Genomic DNA, 22698 nt, shown 5'->3' on the forward strand with positions numbered 1-22698 from the left:
AAAATGACTGAATTCAAACTGTTATTATGAGTTCACCCCAGTAATTTAACAGTTAAAAAAAACCTGTATTCCTGCTTTTTTCCCAAAAGCAAACCATTAAAAACCTCACAAAGTTCCTACATAGTTTTCTTCTAACACCTTCTCAGTGGAAGGACTAAATGGCACAGTCTCACTCAGAGAAAAATTAATCCTTCCATTGATGTAACTGGACTTTTTGTCTGACTCTGCAGCATCGCTGTTTCATTTCATGCAATTTCTTGCAAATAAACATGTCCAGGATCAGGGTCACCATATGATTGATCGATACTTACTGAAATCAAGTATTTGAAGCCACTCTTGTTTTGTACTTGGGCACACCATCTCTTTTGCTGCAAAGTTAGTTATAAATGCAAATTGCAAAAATTAAAATTAAACCATGTAAACCACTGTTATATTCAGCAATATCAAGATTATGTATTTGCTCATTCACTTTTTTAAAAGAAAGCCTAGCTAATTACAAATAACAAGGTAGCTTATTCTCAAATTAAAATAACCATTAACGTATGAACATGAGTATTAACATTATATAATAGTAATTATTTGTATGGGCATGTATGCATATGTACATACCTGGCTTTTCTTGTTGTAAAAATTCCTTGCATGCAAAAAAAGAACTGAAATCCATCAGTGCGTTTCTGACACTGGGGAAGAGCACTTCCATCAGAATTTGCTGGTGTATATCTGGATCCTAATGTATAATACAATTTATGTATGTATTCTCAGAAGTAACCCTCATGTGGAATGTACTGCTAGACAAGTGCGTGTACTGGATTGCAGCCTTCATCCGGATTAAACCTATTATTTATGCCCAGTCTTATTCTGAGTTGCTAGAGATACAGAACTCTAGTGTTACTCACTTGTTACTTGAGCAGTGCAATCCTTTTGATGTCTACTCACAAGTAAGTTCAACTGGGGTTACTGGGGGCTTATTCCCTCAAATGTGTTGAGAATTTGACCTTTAGATTAGTACATTTGGGTTGCACAAATACAGTGGTGCCACCCAATTTAGTTTTCATGCTGACAGAGCTGTTGGGTCAGCAGAACTGGGAAGGTGATGATTTTCCCATCTCCCTGAAGTTCCCTGTGAAACCTCAAAAGCTGCTTCAGAGCTTGATGGAGCTGATTTTAGAGCAAAATCTAGAGCAGGTTTTGTGGGAGTATGGTGGCCACAGGTGGGACAAAAATGGGAAAAAAAATCCCACTTGTGAACAAACATGCCTGCAGAACCCCTTAAGAACCCAAAAAAGCAAGGAGGCAAGGCAACAAACACACTGAATCAAAAATAAGCCCATGGCTTTATTGTTTTGAGCCTACAAAGTCTGGCATAGTACACGACATGGATCTGATACTCAGCCCAAAAGCTGCCTGATCTTCAACCCCAACCCATGGGCTGGGGTAACATAGGTTGGCAGGAAACTTGGGGGCCTCCATCATAGCATGAACTAATCATGTAGGTTTCTCCTGCAACCTGAGTGTTTGGCAAGCAACGTCCAGCCCTGAGGCTGGACTTGAGAGTTGTGCCCCTGCCACCAATTGGCCTTCTGCGGCCTCCCCTTTAGGGGAGAGTCAGCTGGTCCATCACTGTTTGCCCCTCCCCAATGCTCACCATGATAAAATTGTGTCAGAAGCAACCCACACACACCTGCCACAATGGTCCTTGGAACCATATTGCTCATGGGAAAGGCAAAGTCCCCCCACGCAGCCCTGTCAGCTGGTGACTAACCGTGGTCCACCGTGTCCTGCACGCACGCTTGGGCGAGATTCCCAGGTGCACATAAGAAGCTGACTGTTTTGGTGGGACTTATAGTACAGAGTCTGAGCATGCAGGGGAGTTGGCTGAACCAGGTGAGACTCAGAACTCAACTGCTGATAATGGAATTGTTGTTGTAACGGGCAGGCCTGCAGCTGCAGCTCAGACTGTACCAGTCTGAGCCTGCTCTGGATGAAAGTAGCTCAAGGACACCCATGGAGCCCAGTCTCCCTCCTACCTGTGGGAAATGAAGGCAAAAACTTCCTGAGGGAGGAGATTTGAAAATGAGTAATCTCTTGGATGGAGAATGCCAGCTTCCTCAGGAGATGGACCCGAGGGCCCATCGTCACAGCTGCAGGCTGGTCCAATTAGGGGCTCAAAGTGTGAAATGCAGGCATGCCTGACTCCACAGTGCCCCTCCTTCCAGAGACAAGCCCCAAAAGGTTCATAAGCAAAGCTTTGGGTAAAGGGGGCAGCAAGGGTTCAACTTCTTACTTTGTGTATTAAGAAGTTTGTGTATGCTTAGAGACTTCTATGTAGAATAAAGACGCGTATAAGAAGTGCTGGAGAGTCTGCCTTGCTGGGGAGGGAACACTTAGCTCACGACACATAGAATAACCAGTGAGGGAGGCTGGGTGGGTGGGGAAGTCAGTGCCAACACTATGTGGAGTCAGTGTTTTCAATGCAGAACCCCGGGATAGACCAGAGAAGGGAACTTCCCCTTTAAATTTGCTTCCTAGGTACATCCCACTCATGCACAGCTGGAACCAGCCAGCACTGCAAATTGGTCCTTGGGGGCTTTCCAGGTCTGCAGCAAGGTTCCTGGCTTCTCCATCTCTTTTCCAGCACTATGCAAAACCAAATCCACAGCACATGGGAGATAAACGGTACCAGTAATGCAATGCTGGTTTCTGCCCAGTATACCAGGGTTGACTTAATTGGAAGTAAAGGATCACATCATTTTATGTTTGCATATCCTCTGTGGCTTCTTTACATTGTTTTTGTTCTTGAGCAAAGTTATCTTGCAGGTGCTTGTGCCAATTTTGAAAAGGGAATGAAGCTTCCATTCACCGCTTCCAAGACTGGATGCTACCTATGCATGCAGGTTTGATGCAGATGTTCATTCCTACACAACACATCCAATACAATCCATATCCTTTTAGATGGGGATCTACCACTCTTTTGTTTTCCTGACATTGCAGCTGAGAGAGGACATCTCCATTAGCTGTCTCTGGCCACATTTTGTGCCATTTCCCTTTTAACCTGCTCAAAATGTCTATTGTGGCAAGAGCGGCTCACCCCAACCTCAGACTCCCCAATCCTGAGAACCCTCTGCTGTGAAATAAAGGTTTCCATGCCCATCTGTGTCCCATACACTGCAACAAAGAGGATTGCTAGGAAAATTTCATTGCCCATAATTCCTCGCACAGCCATAAGCCACTGCAAGGGATATCAGTTAAAAATAGTTACATAATATTGATATTCTTCAGAGCTTTGTCAATAGGCTTTCAACTGCCAGTCATCAAGTAGATCCATCCTCTCTAAATAACAAGATGGTGTTCCCCACTCCACCCTATCCTTTTAGGTTCAGCAGCTGAACCAAACTTCACAAAGGCAACCCCAAAGAATGGGTAAAAGGTTGGGATAGATTGACTGTTTCCAAATTGGAATACTAATGATGATCTTTAATGAAGCCTGACAGTACAATCTGTTTCTTATTGTTCCCTAAGTGCAGGCTACTGATCATATTCACTTGCTTTTGGTAATGGGGAGAGGTAGGGACCCATGGAGCCCGCTGGCAAGTAGGACTGGGAACAGCTGATCTTTCAGTAAGGATTAAATTAATTAAAATGATTCCTGCACCTGAAGAATCAATCTTTTTATTTGTTATCATCATACTGTTTATTAATATTGAATGGTGGCTAATTGGTGCCACTGTGGTTTGGGTCATCTGACTTACTAATCTTCTTAGAAGCCAGTCACAAATGCCCAATTTGAGTGGCTTAAGATGCAGAGCAGGGAATTGGGAAAAGAGATTTCCCAGTTTCTTGTGCATGGGAGTCGATGGGGAGAAGTGAAGGGTAGTTTGCTATTCCTGAGCGTGGCACAAAATTGTTAATGGCGTGTTTTGGTGTGGAGTAGTGGCAAATCTGCTGTCTCTACCTAGAAAGGTTTTCTTTACATTTATTTATTTAATTTCAAGCCTGTATTTATCCAGATTAGATAGAAATTTTGATTGATAAAATCTAAAATATTACAGAATCTATGTGTGTGGTAACTTTAAACAGTTCTGTAAGCAATATAAGCCATTCTGAAAGCTTTTGTAAACCATTCTGAGAGCAATGCACTGGGAGAAGGGTATATAAACATCTTTAATAAATAAAATAAGTTTAGGTGACAATTTTCTTAATGCAAGGTGATGTGTAAACATTAAAACATTGTTAGTCACCGAGGATAATCTTAGCAAAAGATTTAAAATCTTTCTATTGTTTTTATTATCCTTGGTAGATACTGGATTATGCAAGCAAAAATAACCTGAATTATTTAGTAATTTATTGATAATTTAAAGAGACGGCAATGGGGCATTTCACAGTTTCTGAAGTAGTGAACTATTAAAAAGGCCATTTGAAGAGAAAGCTGCAATCATAAACACACACACACACACAAAAGTTATTTTTAACTCAGTGACATTTATTTCCAATTGAGATTGAGCATGATATAGCTATATTTTCTTTTAATTATGCTGATGTACTCCTTTGAAAGGAAGTTTTTAAAACATTTTTCCTTGAGCAAGAGCATAGTTCTTTGTTCTGAAGGATACATGTCTCATATATTTATTTAAGCTACTATACATCCCTGACTATTAAAATGTAAATTAAAACATGGTGCACTTCAAGATTTTTAAAAGCTGTACGTTTGAGAAGTGAAAAACATAATAAATTTTACAGCACAATTCTAATTGTGTTTAAGCAGAAAAAGGACAACTGGTGGACTTGTACTCCCTATGAAAGACCAGTGTCATAATGCTGGACTCCTCTGAAACTTATTTATTTATTAGATTTAGATCCCATCTTTTTCTCAAGAACTCAAAAGTGGCTTATATCATTCACCTCCTGCTGCTCTCAATCTTATCCCTGCAACAACAACCCTGTGAGGTAGATTGACTGAGAGTCTATGAATAAGTCACTTGGTTGGCTGCATGACTGAGCAGGGATTAGAACCCAGGTTGCCTGAGTTCCAGACCCGTACCCTTAACCACTACACCACACTGACCCAGGGCTATCTGAGGCTTGTTGTTATGTGCTGCCCAGTCATCTCCAACTTACGGTGACCCTGTGAATGAAAGTCCTCCAAATGTAAGGAAAGGGCTGCCTTTTTTCAACTTGGGTTTGTACACCAGCAACAAACCTATCTGGCTGCAGTAGATCTTGTCTCAATTGCTCTTGTCTTGGTCATAGTCATCCACTGTCTGTGAGACTGCCTTTGAAAGTGATCCATACGCTTTGGCCGTTGCAGAATTTAGCAGCCCAAATGCTTTTGGACTACACCACCCCAATGCATCAGGTGCACTGGCTTCCTATTCACTCCCAAGCTCAATTCCAAGTGCTGGTTTAGACCTGCAAGGTCTATAGACCTAAATGTTTGAGACTACGTTGCATAAGAGAACTGTCTGCACCCATGAAACTTGCTTGAACACTGAGTTAAGCAACAGTGGTGCCACTAATATACTTGCTGTGTTTCTTGTTGTTAATTAATTTGTACCCTACCTGACTTTGAAAACATGGTACTTCGGGCAGCATGCATAATTAAAATTGACTGATAACAATGAAGCACACAAAATCCCCATAACTGAGGGGGGAATAAAAAATAAAGCATTAAAAACAGGCCCCTTTAAAAGCCAAAGGCCTTCTTGAATAAAGTGATCTTTGCCTGCTAGCAGAAGGATAGCAAAGATCCTGTTTCCCTTGGGAGCAGTCACCCAAAAGACCTTCTCTTGGGTTGTGCTTCTGGAAGCAGTGGTCTTGAAAGAAAGGCCTTGGCAGAAGATCTTGGCAGTCACATATGTAGCAGAATTAGTGGATAAGAAAAACAGGTCCTTTTCAGTGGTGGCCCCATATTTATGTACAGAGACAGTTATGCATAGCTCCTTCCCTACTTTCTTGTAGGTGGGCCCAAAAGGTATTTCAGTCCACTTTCAGTTCAATAGCTTAATATCGCTGATGTTACTTGTTTTTAAATGGTGGCGCACAGGGGTTTTAGAATTTGTGATTGTTTAAATTGCTTTCTTGGTTTTGTTATTTTAAATGCTGATACTGATGCTTTTTTAAAAAATGATTTCATTGCATTTGTGCACTGATTGGGAAAAGATCTAGGTTTTGAAAGGCAACCTTTAAAGACTTGGAAATAAAAGATTGAAATAAAAGTTTCCCTGAACTGAATGAGAAAATTTCCTGTTGGAGTGCGTCACAACACAGAATTACTTTGCCACACCATGCATACATATGCTGAAATAAGTCTCCAGAAAGACTTTTCCTACATATGACTCTTGGTTTTCTGTTTGCAAGGAATGAATGCTCAGACTCATGGGAAAGTTTACATATCTAGACTTCTGCGGCTTTATTGGATCAGTGCCCCAGTTCCTGCAGTAACTAACAACAGCATGCCCCCAGATAGAGTCAAAGCAACTACCCAATCACAGCCCATGTACAGACACTTTTATAACCTGCTAGTCACATACACCAAAACAGAGTGTTAAGTTTCCAGATAATGTTAGTACAATAACATCTTGATGTCTTTAGGCAAGACATAATGTTCTAGAAATCAGAACATTATGAAATATGTTCTGAATTATGAACAATCAGAAATACTGGTGACAATATTTATTTTATTTATTTGTTTATTTATTTAAAACTTTTATATGCCATCTCCACATGCCTCAGCATCTCGGGACGGCTTACAACATAGAATTAAAACAATAAAACAGTAACAAATGCGGTAAAATTATATAAAAACAAAAAACAAAAAAGTGACTGTTAACAATAAAATTAATTTTTAAAATAGCCATTAAATAAAAAGGTTTTAACCTGGCGCCAAAAAGAATATAGACTCAACACCAGGCACACCTCTCCAGGGAGCTCATTCCATAACCTGTGTGCCACCGCAGAGAAGGCCCTGTTCCGGGTAGTTGTTCTTTTATCTCCTTTAAAGAGGGCTCCTGGAGCAGAACCTCTCCCGCAGAACTTAAGGGGCGTGAGGGCATGTAAGGGAAGAGGTGCTCCTTCAGGTATCCTGGTCCCAAGCCGTTCAGGGCTTTATAGGTTAAAACCAGCACCTTGGATTGGGCCCGGACTTCAAGTGGGAGCCAGTGGAGCTGATAGAGGACCGGCGTTATGTGAGAGTAACGGCCAGTCTCCGTCAGCAGCCTGGCAGCTCTGTTCTGTAACAGCTGGAGTATCTGGACTGTTTTCAAGGGCAGCCCCATGTAGTATGGAAAATATTACTGATTGCTTTATTGACATGTCAGTCAAGTAGATTTCTTTGCAGTTTGGATCAGCCTGTGTCTGTTTAAACATGCAAATGTGTCTGATTGAGGAACCATTCAGGAAAACTGGTTTGACAACTACACTGCACAGGCACTTGCCTCTGTGGAACTGGATGATTAAATAGGTCCATTCAGAAACATATGAATGTCTTTGTCTCAGTGGTGTGAACACAGTATTTCCCATTGGTAGTATTAGCTTCCAGCAGCTTCTCAGTCCAGCTAAGAATTCTATCTTCTTAAGGGAACAGCAATGCCAAACAGTGACCTGGCTTGTAATTCTGCTGCTTTAAGGAAAAGGTGTGCAGGTTTGACTTTATAACATAAAGGCACATATAAGCAACCTTTTTCTACTGGGATTTATCTGGATTTTCCCAACACATATAGGAGAACAACCTTAGTGTTCTTTTTTCATCAGTTTAAAATTTGATTAATGTCCTTTCATCTTTCTAGTTTTATGATCAGGTTAAAGGATGGTTGTCAGCTCCTGTGAGAATTCTATCAAACACATTAAAAAAGTGATACATTTCTGGGGATAAATAGGTCACCTTTCAGGAGGTTTGGAAGCTATGACGAAAGGCTCAATGCATCGAATGGCTTTCCAAATTCTGCTCTGTGTTGTTCATATGGAGAAAGTGATGCAGCATAGGTCACAAATGTGTGTTATTTATGGCTGCATGGATATACCTGAAAACTTTCCAAAGCCAAAATATTTACTGATTTCTTAGTGTATACTAGCCTCAAGCGTAAGTGTAGACTTAATTTTTATTTACAACATTTATTGTGATTCTTTAGAAATTAAAAGTTTTGTAAGAGATCTAGTGCTGTAGCGGTTTACTTCTAGAAACCAAAATGTAAACAAGTAGGGAAAAAGAGGGAAAGAAATGCTTGAATTATTTGTTAAGATCAGAGCAACTTATCTCTGTTTGGTCAGTCCTTGAATCCCATTTGTCTTTCAACAGCTTTCAATTATCTTCTGTTTAGAGATTTCACTGACTGCTTAGGTTAGAATTCCAAAACTTTTCATATGCTTACAATGCAATGCTGAAAGAATTCCTGAGTAGCATTCTAAGGGGAGGATTCCATGTCTGTATTGGGTGTTTACATGGACACAATTAAATTAGTCTTTACTGCAAGCATTTGTTGTGTGGATTCTATAAGGAAAAATAATGTTGCCTTTTAAATGTTGCATTTTGTAGGTTTTTTGGGCCTAGTAGTTATCAGAGGCCAAAAAAGTTTTGAGATGCACAATTTCTCCAAATTTCTCTGCGGTCTAATTCAGAATTGATGAGATCTCCTATCCTGTATCATGAGGTATTGGATCATTTTCAAAAATCAAAATGGCCTGAGGGATGACCATTTGCCCTCCCCACATGCTCACTGTTCCATTCCCTGCCAAAATTACAAAATCTTGGATCATTTTCTAATGCCAGAATGCCCCCTGACCCACACCTCTCACCTTTCCTACTCCCTTCCATCAACCCACTCCTTAAAACACATTCCCTTCCAAGCTAGAGGAGATCTCTATGCAGCAGGAACTCACAATTTTAAAAAGGAAGCTTTCCCCCATCTTCTTTTTCTCCCCATATGCTGATAAGTGGCATGTTGGAAGCAAAGCTCTTTCATTTCTCAGAGACAAGATTTTCCTAGGACTGGGTGGAGAGGACTTCCTCTCCCAGTGACTACTGGAATGCCCTCCCTGATCACCAAAAAGGCATCCTGCATGGAGCAACCACGTTAGTGTGTCCGTGTCTAGTATGTGGAACAAATTGCCTGGTGTCATTCCTCCTACCAGAGTAGCTTTCACTTTCACTGGGAGGACAGGGGAGCTGACTGGGCACTACCCCACTTCCTCCTGTCCTTCAGAGGAGACCTCTGGGGCAGCAGTGGGGTATCTGATCCATTCTGCAGTGTTGCCTTGTTCTGGGGCAGTACTGCCGAGCAGATCGCTGGCACCCACCTCCTGCCTGAGAGGACTGTTCTCAGACAGGTGGCAAGAGCAGGTGCAGGTACCCATACTGTTCGATGATGCTCCCCTGATGCTCAGGCAGGTGCCCCGAGCGAATTGCATAGTCCCATAGCTCTCCCAAGCAGCAGTTGGAAGGAGGCGTGGGCACCAGACTGGCTCTCTGGCACTGCCCCAGTGCATGGCCTGGCGCTGCTGAGCTGATTGCCTGCTCCCACCTCCTGCCAGGAGTAGGCCTCTTGGGCAGAAGCAGAAAGTGAGAGTATACAGGCTGCTCAGTGGGATTGCCCTGGCAAGGGGGCAGCCCCACTGAGTGGATCATTGGCTGCTGACTCCTACTTGAGAGCTATAGTTCAAGGCAGGAGGCATCTGGTGTGTCTGATGACCAGGTGGGGCTTCCCAGGGCACTGGACAGCACCTCCGAGCTGATCCCTGGCTTCCACCCAAAACTAAATCTCTCCGGCAGGAGGAGGTGGGACACTTCTGACAGCTCTGCCAAGGTGTTTCTCAAGCATGCAGTTTGGAGCAGCTGTTGGCCTTGCTTTCTGGCTAGCTACTTGGCAAGGCTGCCAAGCGCCACTCTCGACAAACAGCTCTCATTTCGGAGCTTGGGTCACCATGGGTCGTGTCATCCAAGTTTGTAGGACCAAATGCAGTAGTGGTGTAATCAGACCCTAGAAGAGGCCACTGTGTCTCTTCATGGATGACAACCAGCATGTCACAATGGTTAGGCACCACGGCTGGGTTCACATGATAAACAATCAATGATAACAAATATGTTATATCGTGCAAGTTCAGTCCATGTCTGTTAGTTGCACTGGATGAGAACATTGTTGGAGATGATAGGGGTTGCAGTCTAGCATAACTAACGATATGGAGAAGTCTACCTCCAAACATCTGTCAGGACAAAATGAGCAAAAGCTCTGCCATAATATGGCTGCTAAAAGCTGGACAATGTAAGAACAGCTTTAGACAAGAAGACATGTTCGGCGAATGGGGCGTCATAAAAATGTTTTAATAAATAATAAATAAATAAATGTACTTAGAATTAAAGAATTCTGGGTGGATGTTTTGAGTACCAGAACTGAATGACCCCCAAACTCATTCCATACACAAATTCGCTATTGTTCACCCAAAGCTGCCTTTGTCTCAACAATGTAACTTACTAAATGCAATTTTAGCAAGAAATTGTTTAATGGAGGAAAGTCATTTTGATGCTTCTGTTGTTTAAGCAACTGGTACTCAGAAATACTTGCTGGTCTATTGAAAATCATGTAGATCCAGCAGTAGATTCACTTTCCATTCCCCCTCCTCTAGATGATCAGAACATTGTGGCGTACTGGTTAAAAATTCTAGACTGGGGTTCAGGAGATCTGTATTCTAATCCCAAATGAACCATGAAGCCCCTGGGGTGATTTGGTCCAGGCACTGCCTCTCAGAATAACTCACTTCACATGGTTGTTGTTATAAGGACAGAATGAAGAGGAGAACTCTGCTCATTGCTACAAAAGGAAAAATGGGATAAAATGCAGTAATAATAATGCATTATTACAATTATTATTTATTATTATTTTATTATATATTATTAATGTTATACAATATAATAATATAGAACAATATTAGTATTTTATATATTTTATATAATAAATTATTTTTAGTATTCCTTAATGGCCTTAAAATGGAACAAAAAAGGAGAACAGATGGATGTAGTATAATTCATAAAGGAAATGAAGGCCAAAAAAATAGGTTCCATATTGCTAAAGTCTGTTCATGGAGAGTGCTACAATCATGCTCATTAAGCTTTTCTGAGGAGACAAAAACACCCTTGCATTTTGTTTGTTTGTGTTTTGCAGAAAAGGGCTCCAAGCACTAATGGTTCCTTTCAGTTTATACAGTGACAAGAGACAATAGTTCTCTTCAGTTCTTTTATCTCCAAATTCTTTCTCCAGTCCCTAAATGCTTTCCCTGTTGGGAAACACTGACTCCAAACAAGGCTAATAGACAAATCCTCTGGCAAATGTTTTAAGTACCTAATTTTGAATAATACCTTGTCCTCAGAGTTGGTGAGTAGTTAACCTTTGACCTTTTCTACCACAATGCTGGATGGATCCTTCTTTACAAAATTTCCTTGTGGAAGATATACAGTGAGCCTGTTTCCATGTCACAACAGTTTGCCATGACTTAATTTACCTGCTGGAGCTGTCATGTTGTGTGAAGCTGAGTGGAAGATGTTATTTGAAGGTTAGATAATTCTCAAAGAACCCTAAAACAAGCCATGAATTATGCATGGTTTTCTAACTCTTAAAATAGTTCCTACTGCCTTGGTTTGCATGATACGGAAGCCTGGCTACCTGTGGGCATCCAACAAATATAAGTTTTTTGGGAACTTGGCACAACATGACATCATGGGCTATTGTGTCATGTGAACCAAGTCAATGAGGATGTTTTTAGGATTTTCTAAAGGTAACTCTTTGCATTATCATTTCTCCCCATCCTGCTGTTTCAACTAACCATTGCTTTTAAAAAATCTTTGCTTGTTTGTTCTGGTTTTCCCAGTTAAAATGTGGGCACTCATATTTCACAGCTGCCTCTAAGGGTACAATCCTGTAGAGATGAATGTAAGGTTCCAAATTCACAGGCTCATGGTTGTCCCCTGCAGATTCCCTCTGATCTGTCTGAAGTCAAGATCCCCCCCACCCCCCAACATGCATTACTTTAAATTTTGGATTTGTTTACAAGATGGGCAGGATGATCCTGTGGCCCCTAGGCACTGACTGAAAGGCCATAGGATTATTCAGAATACCAACTCCAACACTAGAAAACAGCTGGGCCTCCACCTTGCAGTGCTGTCCCCTACTGCAGCCAATGCGGAAAGAACTGTGTCAGCTTCTTCTTGTGACTTTCTTAGAGAAGGGACTTGCAGGGTGAAAGGGCAACTGCCACCACCAAGACAGGACATATCCCGGTGGCACCTCAGTCTCCTTCCTTCCTAGTCTGTAGCACACCACAATTAGTTGAAACTGGCCAGTGAGTTGCTTTGCAGAAGGTTTCAGTGATTCCAGGCAGCCTCACTAGACTGTGACCTTATACATTACTGTATATGGGACAGACATTTTCTAGTTGACACATCTTGTTTCATTTTTGAAAATCAGTTACCCTGGTTCAAGCCACAGTTCCTGCAGTAAAGCCTCCTCTACACAATCAGAATTCTTGACTAAAGGAACTCTAAGGAAAGAATGTAATATGCACCCACTGAAATCCTGATAAATTGTAATTCAAAGGGTGGAGACTGGTATGTTTTTACTCTTTTGCAAATGGGTGTGATCTCTGTTCAGATTCAAACAACAGATTCCTAACATGCATGCAGCCAGATGTTTCTTGACATGCTTTCTGCTTGTATTTCATCGAGACTTAAGTGTCACTAGCATCCTGAGGATTGGGGCCCAATTTTCAAAAGCTTGTATTCTTGCACTCAAACTAGATATTCTGTCCCATTATTCACTGAAATGCAAGAAAGACTGTGGCATTTAAAGTTTCAAAGTCCTTAAAAGCACTCCGAATAAGTCTGCCAAAGTCTGAGCAGATTTTTCTGCCCCTTTTCTTTTTATTTAGGTTGTGATCAGCATAATCCTGCGACTGTCTAACCAGAGGTAAACTCCAGAATTCAATAGGACTTACTCCTGTTAAGTTTGCTTTGGAGTGCAAAAAGTTGTCAGTTCTGTAATGTAACACAGTAATACACATTATTATATATGAATTATAAACTCTTTCCCTTTAATCCTATGGAGCTCCTTCAAGCAATTAACATCTGAGGGGGGTTATTGTTAACTAGAGAGATACTTTTTGAATAGTGAAAATGTAAGACACATTTACCTTCCTACTTATTCTTACCAGAGCGCTCAACTATAGAACCTTCTTTGTGTCCCCAAGATTTAACTTTTGTTTCATGTATTGAATGTATATGCCTACAAATTCCATGAGTTTCTTAGCATCTTATTGGAAAGTATCAACTCTTTCCAATACTGGACATGAAAACTTCTTTCAAGCACCCATGAATGCACTTTTAAAATTTGAACACTGCTGTTTCTTTGATACTCTTTAACTGTAACTTCAGCTGATTTTTTGATGATTTTTTATCATAATGGAGTTGTCACACTGTTCTATTGATTATCATTTTTAATGTGCTTATTTTCTAAGCTGCTTTGCTCTGGGGACCTTTATGGTTATACAGTGGAATATTAGTTATGTCAGCAAATAAATATTTCAGTAGGCCCATGGAGATATGCTAAGGATGCCCATCTTAAATGATTGGTCAAGACTGATCATGCTTGTTTTCCTATTTATTAAAGTTTATTAAATGATATCTGAAGGACTACAGTTCATATTTTCAGACCATATTCGTGTAAGTGTTTCTGGATGTTTTTCTCTGATTCAAACAGTGCGCCAGTGCTAGTGCAAATGACACTGCACTTATGTAAGCCAGTGCTTGCACACATAACCAGCACATGCTAGGGAAATTAGCAAAATCAGGCAATTTCAGCAATTGCTGATAGTGGCAATTGGGCAAGCAATGATTTATTCTAGCACAATGTTGTTACATGGGTCCTACTGACTAAGGTAAATTTAGGTGTTTTCCACAATAATTTTCCCAACACCAAAATTTTTCAAAATACTGAAACATTAACTCTTTCCCCATCTCCTTCTTGACAGCAAAAATAGTTTTGTTATCCTACAAGTAAAATAATCAGTCCATTTTCTTATGTGCTCCTGCTTATTAATTATTCTTCTTTAAACCTCCCTTTTCCTTCATGTCACTAATGCAACAACATTCCCTTCGTCTGTGAACCCCTTAACCAAAAGAAAATGGAGTTTAAATAAATTCTTAGCATGGTTCATCCCTTGTCCCATAAAGTATGCTTAAAAATACATATAAATGGCAAGGGCTGTTTAATTAAATTCTCTTTTCATAGATCCATGGCAATTTCCCAGGCAAAGAAAGGGAGGAATAAAGAAACATCATAAATACCAGACCAGTGGGATTTAGTAGCATCATACCTGACAGCAAGGCGTTCATATCAGACCCACCACAGTACTAACAGAACTCCTACTGGGCCACAAATGTTGGTACAAAATGATGAGGCCACAAGCCTAATCGCAGCATGAATGGACCTAAATTAGTTGAGGCCGAATATCCCGTTTACTAACACCTGTATTAGTACTGTATCACTGTGGGGAGGATGGCTGTTAGACAAGCCATAATCCCATAAGCTTGCCATTTGCATATCCCTCATTAGCTGATTAAAACCTGAAGAAGGCCGGTTTTTGCAGCTGGTGGGTCCATCCCAACACTCAGTCTGCCTGGGTGGCTTGGTAATGAAGTAATGTTGGTGAATGTGAGGTTTATATGTATGGAAGGGATTAAGAGCATTAGAATTTGTGTGAACTGATGTTGCCATATTCTCCCTACTGGATCACAGTAATTGGATGGGAGGAGCAAGAGGGGATCAATTAGTTTTGTCTGTTTGCTCAGGAGCTGGGTGCTAGAGATTCAATTTTGTTTCCTTTCGCTCCTTTGCTTTTGTGAAACATGCCTGCTTTGTCTAGGGTAGTCCTTAGCACCTCTGTACACTAGGCACACTAAGGCGATTCAGCTACAAAGAAGAAGTCTTGGAGAATGTGAAACCAGCCAGCATAAAAATGCAGCCTAGACTCAAGTAGTACTTGAGAGCGCAACGCATTCCGACCTAGTCCAATCCTGGGATAGAAAAGCATGAGATAATTGAAATCTATAAACACCTCTGGAGTCTTTTTATTATTTTATTAGTTCTCCACAGCTTATCCAACTTCCACATCAAAAGAAGTCGGGAGCTGCTTACAAGGAAACTGAATGGTTTTAAATTTCAGTGACTTAAGTAGCAATTGTTATGAGCGTTTCCTGGGCATGCATAATTTTAATGCCAAGAGTGGGGGAAAGTCCATTCCTATGCTATTTATACAGCTGGAGTAATCACCCTGTGTGACTTGGTGATTAAAAAAATGCAACATTATTTCTACCACGCATTCAACAATACAGCTCCATTAATGTTGCTAGGAAAACCTCCATTCAGAAGACCTGAAAGCCAAATCTGGCTATTCATGGCACAGTGGACAACATACAAAGTATATTCAGGTGGAACATAATGTTTTCAATGTCAAATTAGAGCAGAAATTTTAAGAAAGTTTAGACTGCAAGCTCGTGCACTATTCTATTTTGTATAACATCCTGTTTTCAGTTTGTATAACATCCTATTACATTACTATTCATAATATGACTGCACGTCCAGAAGTCCTACTTCATTGTTTGCTTCTCTTTAAGTTTAAATAAAGCCAAGAAAACATGGGAAGAAAGAGTCTAATGTCATGTAATATAGTCTACTTTCTTGTTTTTGGTTTTTGGGGCATTTGGTTTATTCGTCTGTCTGTCTGTCTGTCTATCATCCATCTATCAAACCAGTTTCTTTGCTTTAAAATAGCTCAAGGGTTTTGATCCCGGTCGTGCTTTTTCATGGGTCATTCTCACTGTGGAGTGAAACAAGAACACCTTAATTCTGAACATATTTGTTTGCCCTATGGATTTCAGCAGAACTAAGGGCTGATTTGAATGAAATAGCTATTGCATAGACTTGATCAGAAGACTGCCACCTTGAGAGCACCTCAGTCCATTCATATGCAGTGGGCCATCAGATTGACCCAAAGCCTCCAACCAAATGGGCAGCTGCAGGATGAAGAAAATTGCTTGAGCTGGTTGGCAAAAGCCTGCACAGAAAATCTCATGCTGCACAAATATAGTTACATACTACAGCCATCTCCATGCACTGGCTTTTTCACTTACAGCACCCCTGAGCTGTCACTTACACTGATGAGTTGTCACTCAGACCTATATATTAAAAAAAAAAAGCAAAAGCTAAGCGAAGACTAAAAATGAGGCCACAGTGCTAGTTGAATGAGAAGTGTAGGAAACACCACCTTAAAATGAGAAAGCTTTTATTTAAACGATCTTTAGGCTTCCAAAATGTGCAAAGCCACTTGCAAGCAATACAAATAATTTAAAAACAACAGCGACAACAAATTCACACAAAACTATTAAAATTCACGCCAAGGATAAATTAGTGGTTCCTCGTAAGACTGCCAATAGCTGCTAGCTTTGCTGGCTATATGTCTCCTCCGTTATCAGAGGCAGCATGCCAGTGTAGCCCAGTTGCTGGGGAGCTCATGCAGGTGGAATTTTGCCTGTGGGCAGCTGGTTTGTCACCATTTGAGTGGAGAGCTGGGTTAGATGGACCACTGGTTTGATCTAGAATGGATTTTCTTATGTCCTTAGAAGTGACAGCAGTAGCAAAACAAGACATATGAAAGAGAAAGCAATCTATTAAAAGCACAGAGAGTGTTCCACAGCTGGAGAATTATTTCTGAAAGTCCTCGCTCTGGTTAAGCTCACCTGCAAGCAAATCACCCGAAGGTGAAGTTTCTTCATGAATGGGCAGGTTCATGTGGCAGCTGGAAGTCTTTCAGATACCCTGATCCAAATACTTTATAAGGCAGCTTACACTTTGACTTATTGTATCCAGAGGGGAACTGGAAGCTAGTGAAATGAATCTAATCAAGGTGAGCTGTTTTCCAAGTAAGGGCAACCTCACAAAAACACACATACTAGTTATCAAGGCTGGATATGACTAGTCTCAGCAAGACAATGCAGCTGAAAAACCAGACAATTCTAGTAAAAAGGACATCAATATTTGGGGAGGGGGAAGAAGTTCCTAATCTATGGAAGAAGCCACCCATGCTTTCCCTACAATTTGCTCGATATGCTTTGTAGAGTCAAGTTAGATCGGCACCGTGGATGTGTTATTGCAGGGACTGAATGAATTTGTATGTGTCATGTCAGCCTGAACATAAAATGCACACTTCTTTATAAATCCCCAGACTAACGAACTCCATTTCATAATGATAACCCTGGCATGCATCTCCTTCCCCACCCCCCACCCCCAGATCCACAGGATGAATCATTCTATTGACTATGCATTACGGGCACAAGAGAAATAACTCCCCAGTCGCCAGCCTTTTTTTCCTGAGATGGGAAAGGGTAAGCCATCATCTGCCTGTGTGAGATTTACTCCAAAACTCTTCATCAGTGTATTGATTTATTATAGATTGTATATTAATGACTTCATATCAAAAGTTCTCAGGCAGAGTACAACAAAACAAAATATAAAGGCATTAGATTAAAAATAAGAGCAGCCTCCTCCCCAAAAATGGTGAATGCAATTTACTCGTTGCAAGGAAATGCTGAAAGGAAACAATTTCTGGAACCATCAAAAGCAATGTTACATGGTAATCACAGTGGCAAGAATCATATTTGCACAACATTGGAGGAACGAAGAAATACCGACTGAAGAACTGATCATTAAGAAGATACTGGACTGTGCAGAAATGGACAGACTGACTTTGTCTCTTAAGCAAAAAGAAGACACATACTATAATGAAACTTGGGACTTTTTCTATCAATGGCTGGAGAAGTGGAGCTATACTTAGGACTGAAATATACATCGATTGTAAAGAGAATAAAAGAATAAGCCAGTATGTCTGATGTCTTTTGAATGACTACTGTATTATTGGAAGAAAGTAATAAAAACTTTATTTAAAAAAGCAATGTTACATGGATGCATGCCGGATTTCAGTTGGAAGAACTCTCCCCAGGGTGAGCACCCTGCTCTTCAAAGAGATCTCCGCCCATGTGATGACACCAAGAGTGCCTGTTCAGAATACCTTATTGATTTGAGTGAACTTCAGACTGGAGGGGCTCTTTCGGCATGTCATGTTCCCTCTGCCAAAACACAGAATACAAAGGGGGTGGCTTGGCACATGAGGGTGCTTGCACTGGCCACCTGTGGGTGCATCTGCTCTCCACATGTACCTTTTGGAACCTAGTTTTGTAATTGTGCAATATACACTATGTAGCAGCTACTTTGTTTAAACTATTGTTATGTGAAGAATAAGCCTGTCAGTGGTTGCTAGGCAAGATAAATGCATATTTGCCTTGGAATACCAGTTGCTGATAATTAATGGCAGGAGAAGACTCTCTATTTAATTTATTTTGTTTACTTATTGTTACATTCATATCCCACCCCTTTTCCTCTTGAAAGGATCCCAAGGCAGCTTAAATGATGCTCCTTTTCATTGCATTCTCACAACAACCCTGTGAGGTTGGCTAGGCTGAGATTCAGTGACTAGCCCAAACTGAGATTCAAATTGCTTCCATGACTAGCCCTTTTATTTTCCCAGTATTTTAAGATTGCAGTTTTAATTGGGGTTTTATTGTATAGAATTGATGCTGTGCTTTACTTTGTTTTATTGTAGGTCTGTCCCTAGACGATTTGGACTATTTGGTAGTGGATGGTATAGAAAAGTTTTCAATAAATAAATAAAGCCATCCACCGAGCTTCATGGCCAGGTTCCTGAGTCCCACTCCAAAATCTAACTACTGAGCCACACTGGTTATTTGTAGGCTTCCCATCGGCATTTAGTGAGCAACCATGGGAAACAGGACACTGAATCAGATAAGCTTTTGTTCTGATCCAGCTCTTTCTGTGTTCTTATCTTTATTTTTATTGCTATCTTGGTTGTGGTTTTCCCTTTAATTTCAACAAATTGGCTTAATTGGGTCTTGAAATTCAGGGTGTGTTTTCCACACCCAAGGAATAATCCCCCACATGACAAGTCACTTGATTTAAGCCCTGCATTTTGATGCATAGCAGGTAGGGTGAAACTGGCTGAAATTTATTCAGTGGTCAGTGGCTAAAAACTTGTTCAGTGGTCAAGGTAAAACCACGTACAGTTTGTGGAGCTCCTTTCGCCCAGCAAGCCAGAGAATATTTGAAGGATGGTGACAGATGGTGCCAGGAGGAGCTTTGCATGAGGCCTGTCTTACAGGGTTGATGCACATCATGTGAACAGTGAGGTTCTTACTTGGCTGCTTCTTTGTTCGCTCTCTTACTCCTAAACTGCCTCCCACCGCTGGTATCCCCACAGCATCCTCACTCATTCCAGTGGTTCATACTGCCCCACCTCTCCCTTTTCCCTGGACAGTCTGTTCCCCCAGTAGCCTTGGTTTGCTTGTGTGGCTTGAATCAGGGCTGGCATAAAAGGTCATTGTCCCTGGGCACCTGCTGAGTGCCCAGGCTCCAGCTGGGGCCCACCGGTAAGAAGCCTGCAGACTTGTTCATCGTTGCAGCCTACTTGTTCACCTGCTTCTTACTCAAGCACAGACAGTGGTGGTGGTGGTAGGAGGAGCGGTGGCTCTCTGCCAGTCAAGCAAGTGCTAGCAGTGCTGAGAAAGGGGGTGTAATGGTGGCAGGAAAGTAGACTCGCCAAGGAAGGGCTTCCATTGAAGAGGTTTTGCCCAGGGAACCTCAAAAGCCCAGGGCTAGCAGTAGGTTGAGTCCGTGCCAGTCCTAGGTTTTGAAGGGCCTTTGGACAAGGCACCTTCCATGAGCCCCATGCCGAGCAATTCTACCTTCTCACCAGCACTGGCACCAGCTTGCTGTTCTCCTCATCCTCTCTCATCACTGCCACCACCTGCTTGCTTGACAAAGAGTTGGTGATCAAGCAGGCAGAGATGGGCTCTTCTTAGTGGGGCCCTTACTGGAATGTGGGCCTTCAAGAGATGCCCAACCACACCTTCCCTGGGCACAAGCCCTGGTCTGAATGTTCCTGGTTTTTCATGGGAAAATGGAAGTAATTGCTTGCTAGAGGGCTGTGTGTGTGAAGCCCTGCGGGAAGAGCACCAAACAACAACACTGCCCTTACTGTGAATCAATATCAGGGTTTCTCCCCTACATATGGGGGGGGGGCAGTTTTCAGGCTTGCTTCTGATTGGTTTCTTTGTTTCTTCCATGGTCTCCTTGCAACAACACACAGTAAAGCCCCTCCCAACGGATCTAATCAATTTCAGCGTGAGATAAAGCTGGGTAGCTTACAGCAGACACTCCCTTTGTCTGCTTATATTGTAATATCAGTGCAGTGATAATTATGATGTTACATTACTAGATTGCTTTTCAACATCTTGGCAGTTAAATAAATGTTTTATAAATCCTTGCACTACCGAGCCATTAATAAGCTTTAAAAGAAATCTGCTCAATGAAACACGTTATGGCTGTACTCTGACAAATTCCATAACACATTCTAATGCCCTCAGTTGTTTGTTTGATTCATTTTATGACTCTACATGCCCATTAAGCTGATGTACGAACGCTAATGGACCATGCCTTACTCTGAGCAAGAATTGTACAATATCTCATCAAAGCAAACAGTTTTATTGCTGAACTAAGAATGGCCATCTCTCAGTTTTATATCATTAATCAGGGAATTTATTAAGGCAATTACTAAACTAGGTTGTGTAAACTGATCAGCTATACAGTGCACTCTGGGATGGATCCAAGTCTTGCTGAGGAAGTCAATAGGAAGTTCAGAGCTGTCAATAGCCTGCAGGAATTGGCCTTGACAATCAGCATAGATCACACTAGGAAAAAAGCACACTTTGCTTGGGGCTTACTTTGTGATCAGGTTCACCGCGGCTCAGCTAGTTTCAGCAGTATACTCCAGTCCTAGAACATAGAAAGAGATAACAGCCCACCACCCCCGCTTTACACTACAATCTAATGTATCTTTATTGAAATTCAGTGGGTCCCAGACGTTGTACCTTTTCCTCGTATGGGAGTGTGCTCCAGCCACCTGGTCATTTTAATTGCCCATTTCTGCATTTTTCCTGATTCTGCAATATTTAGGTGCAGTGAACAGAACTGTAAACAACAGTCCAAGGGCAGCTGCAAAAGAGGCATGGTCACTTTCAGAAGGTTCCTCCTGAAAGGATGGGACCCAGGCATGCTCATAAGGGGAGTCCTTGGAGGTGAATACTAGACTGGGTTCAACAAACCACTCTGTGCATGCTCAGAGATTCATTCTGGGAGTTTTTATGATTTTTGGTCAATAAAGGACCCTTTGCATGGAAGCGGTCTCTGCCTTTTGAATGCACAAAAAGGAATCCCAGCTCACAAGACCTGGCCAGCCACCATTAACTCAGATACTTTCAGCACATATGTAAACTAGGGTTTGTTTGTTTGTTTTTTGCCTCAGAATACATCACTTTATACTTGCTTACCTTAAACTGCATTTGCCATTTTGATGCTTCTTTTCCCAGTTTGGAGACATCCTTTTGAAGCTCACCAAAGTCAGTTTTGGTCTTAACACGAAATCAGTGTAATTCACAAACTTGTCCCTCTCATTGCTCACTTCTAATTCCATGCTGGATTTTGCACAGTTTCTTGAAAGCTGACTGAAATAGCTGATTGGTCTGCTTCATGTAAAATTCCTCACATATGAACATTTATTGCCAATCCTTAGAGTTGCTCCTTTTCTTTTATATAAATTGTACATGCACCATACCGATAGAAAGAAATTTATATAGACAAACAATAAATATCCTGCTGATTGTTTTATTTTAACTGCAGGTATTGATTTAGGTAAGAGTCTGCATCTGTTTCTATAGAAATGGATTCAGAAAATTAAATGTTGCAGCAGCACAAGACAGTTTCCTTATTTCTCCTTCCCACTGCTGTCCTTTTTTGTTGCTGACCTTCTTCTCCAAGGTTGCTCCTGAAGGCCAGGAGACCCTGTGGAATGCCACGATCCATGCCACTGCTTAACCCATTGTCCCCATCTACTGGCAGGCTCCAATGTTATAGCTATGTGTTTTGCATATTTCTCTAGAGGGAACCAATGTGAGACAGAGGAAGACCAGAAATGAGTAGATTACAGTAGTCTAAGCAAAACACTAGACTGCCAGGTTATGAAGCAAAGTTTCTGCAGAAAAAATGTAGAGGAAAAAATGGTATTTTTGCAATAGAGAGACCTCAGTAGAAAGAGCACAAAGGAAGTATTCCCCCCCCCCATAGAAACACTGGAGGCAAGAAGAGCATAAGTTTGAGGACAGAATCACAGAGTTCTAGAATAAAAACAAAATCAAGCAGGAAAGAGTGACCAACTAACTGTAGGCTGGAAAAAGTCAAGAAAAAAATGCCCTGGAAAGCAGTCAGAAAAAGTGTGTTCCTGTTGACTCTGTTGGATTTCTCCAGCACTTTGAGTACCATCAACCATGAGATCCTTCTGGAGCATCCAGTCAGTTTAGGGCTTGGAGGAACTCTTGACCATGGCTCTGGCCATACATGATCAAACATTCCCAGACTGTGGTCCTGGAAAACGATTGTTCACTTCCTTAGCCATTGGCCTAGGGCAGGGATCAGCAACCTTTAACACTCAGAGAGCCATTTGGACCCGTTTCCCACAGAAAAGAAAACACTGGGAGCCGCA

This window comes from Varanus komodoensis, unplaced genomic scaffold, assembly GCF_004798865.1.
Source record: "Varanus komodoensis strain SLA01 unplaced genomic scaffold, ASM479886v1 scaffold3, whole genome shotgun sequence".
Classification (NCBI taxonomy): domain Eukaryota; kingdom Metazoa; phylum Chordata; class Lepidosauria; order Squamata; family Varanidae; genus Varanus; species Varanus komodoensis.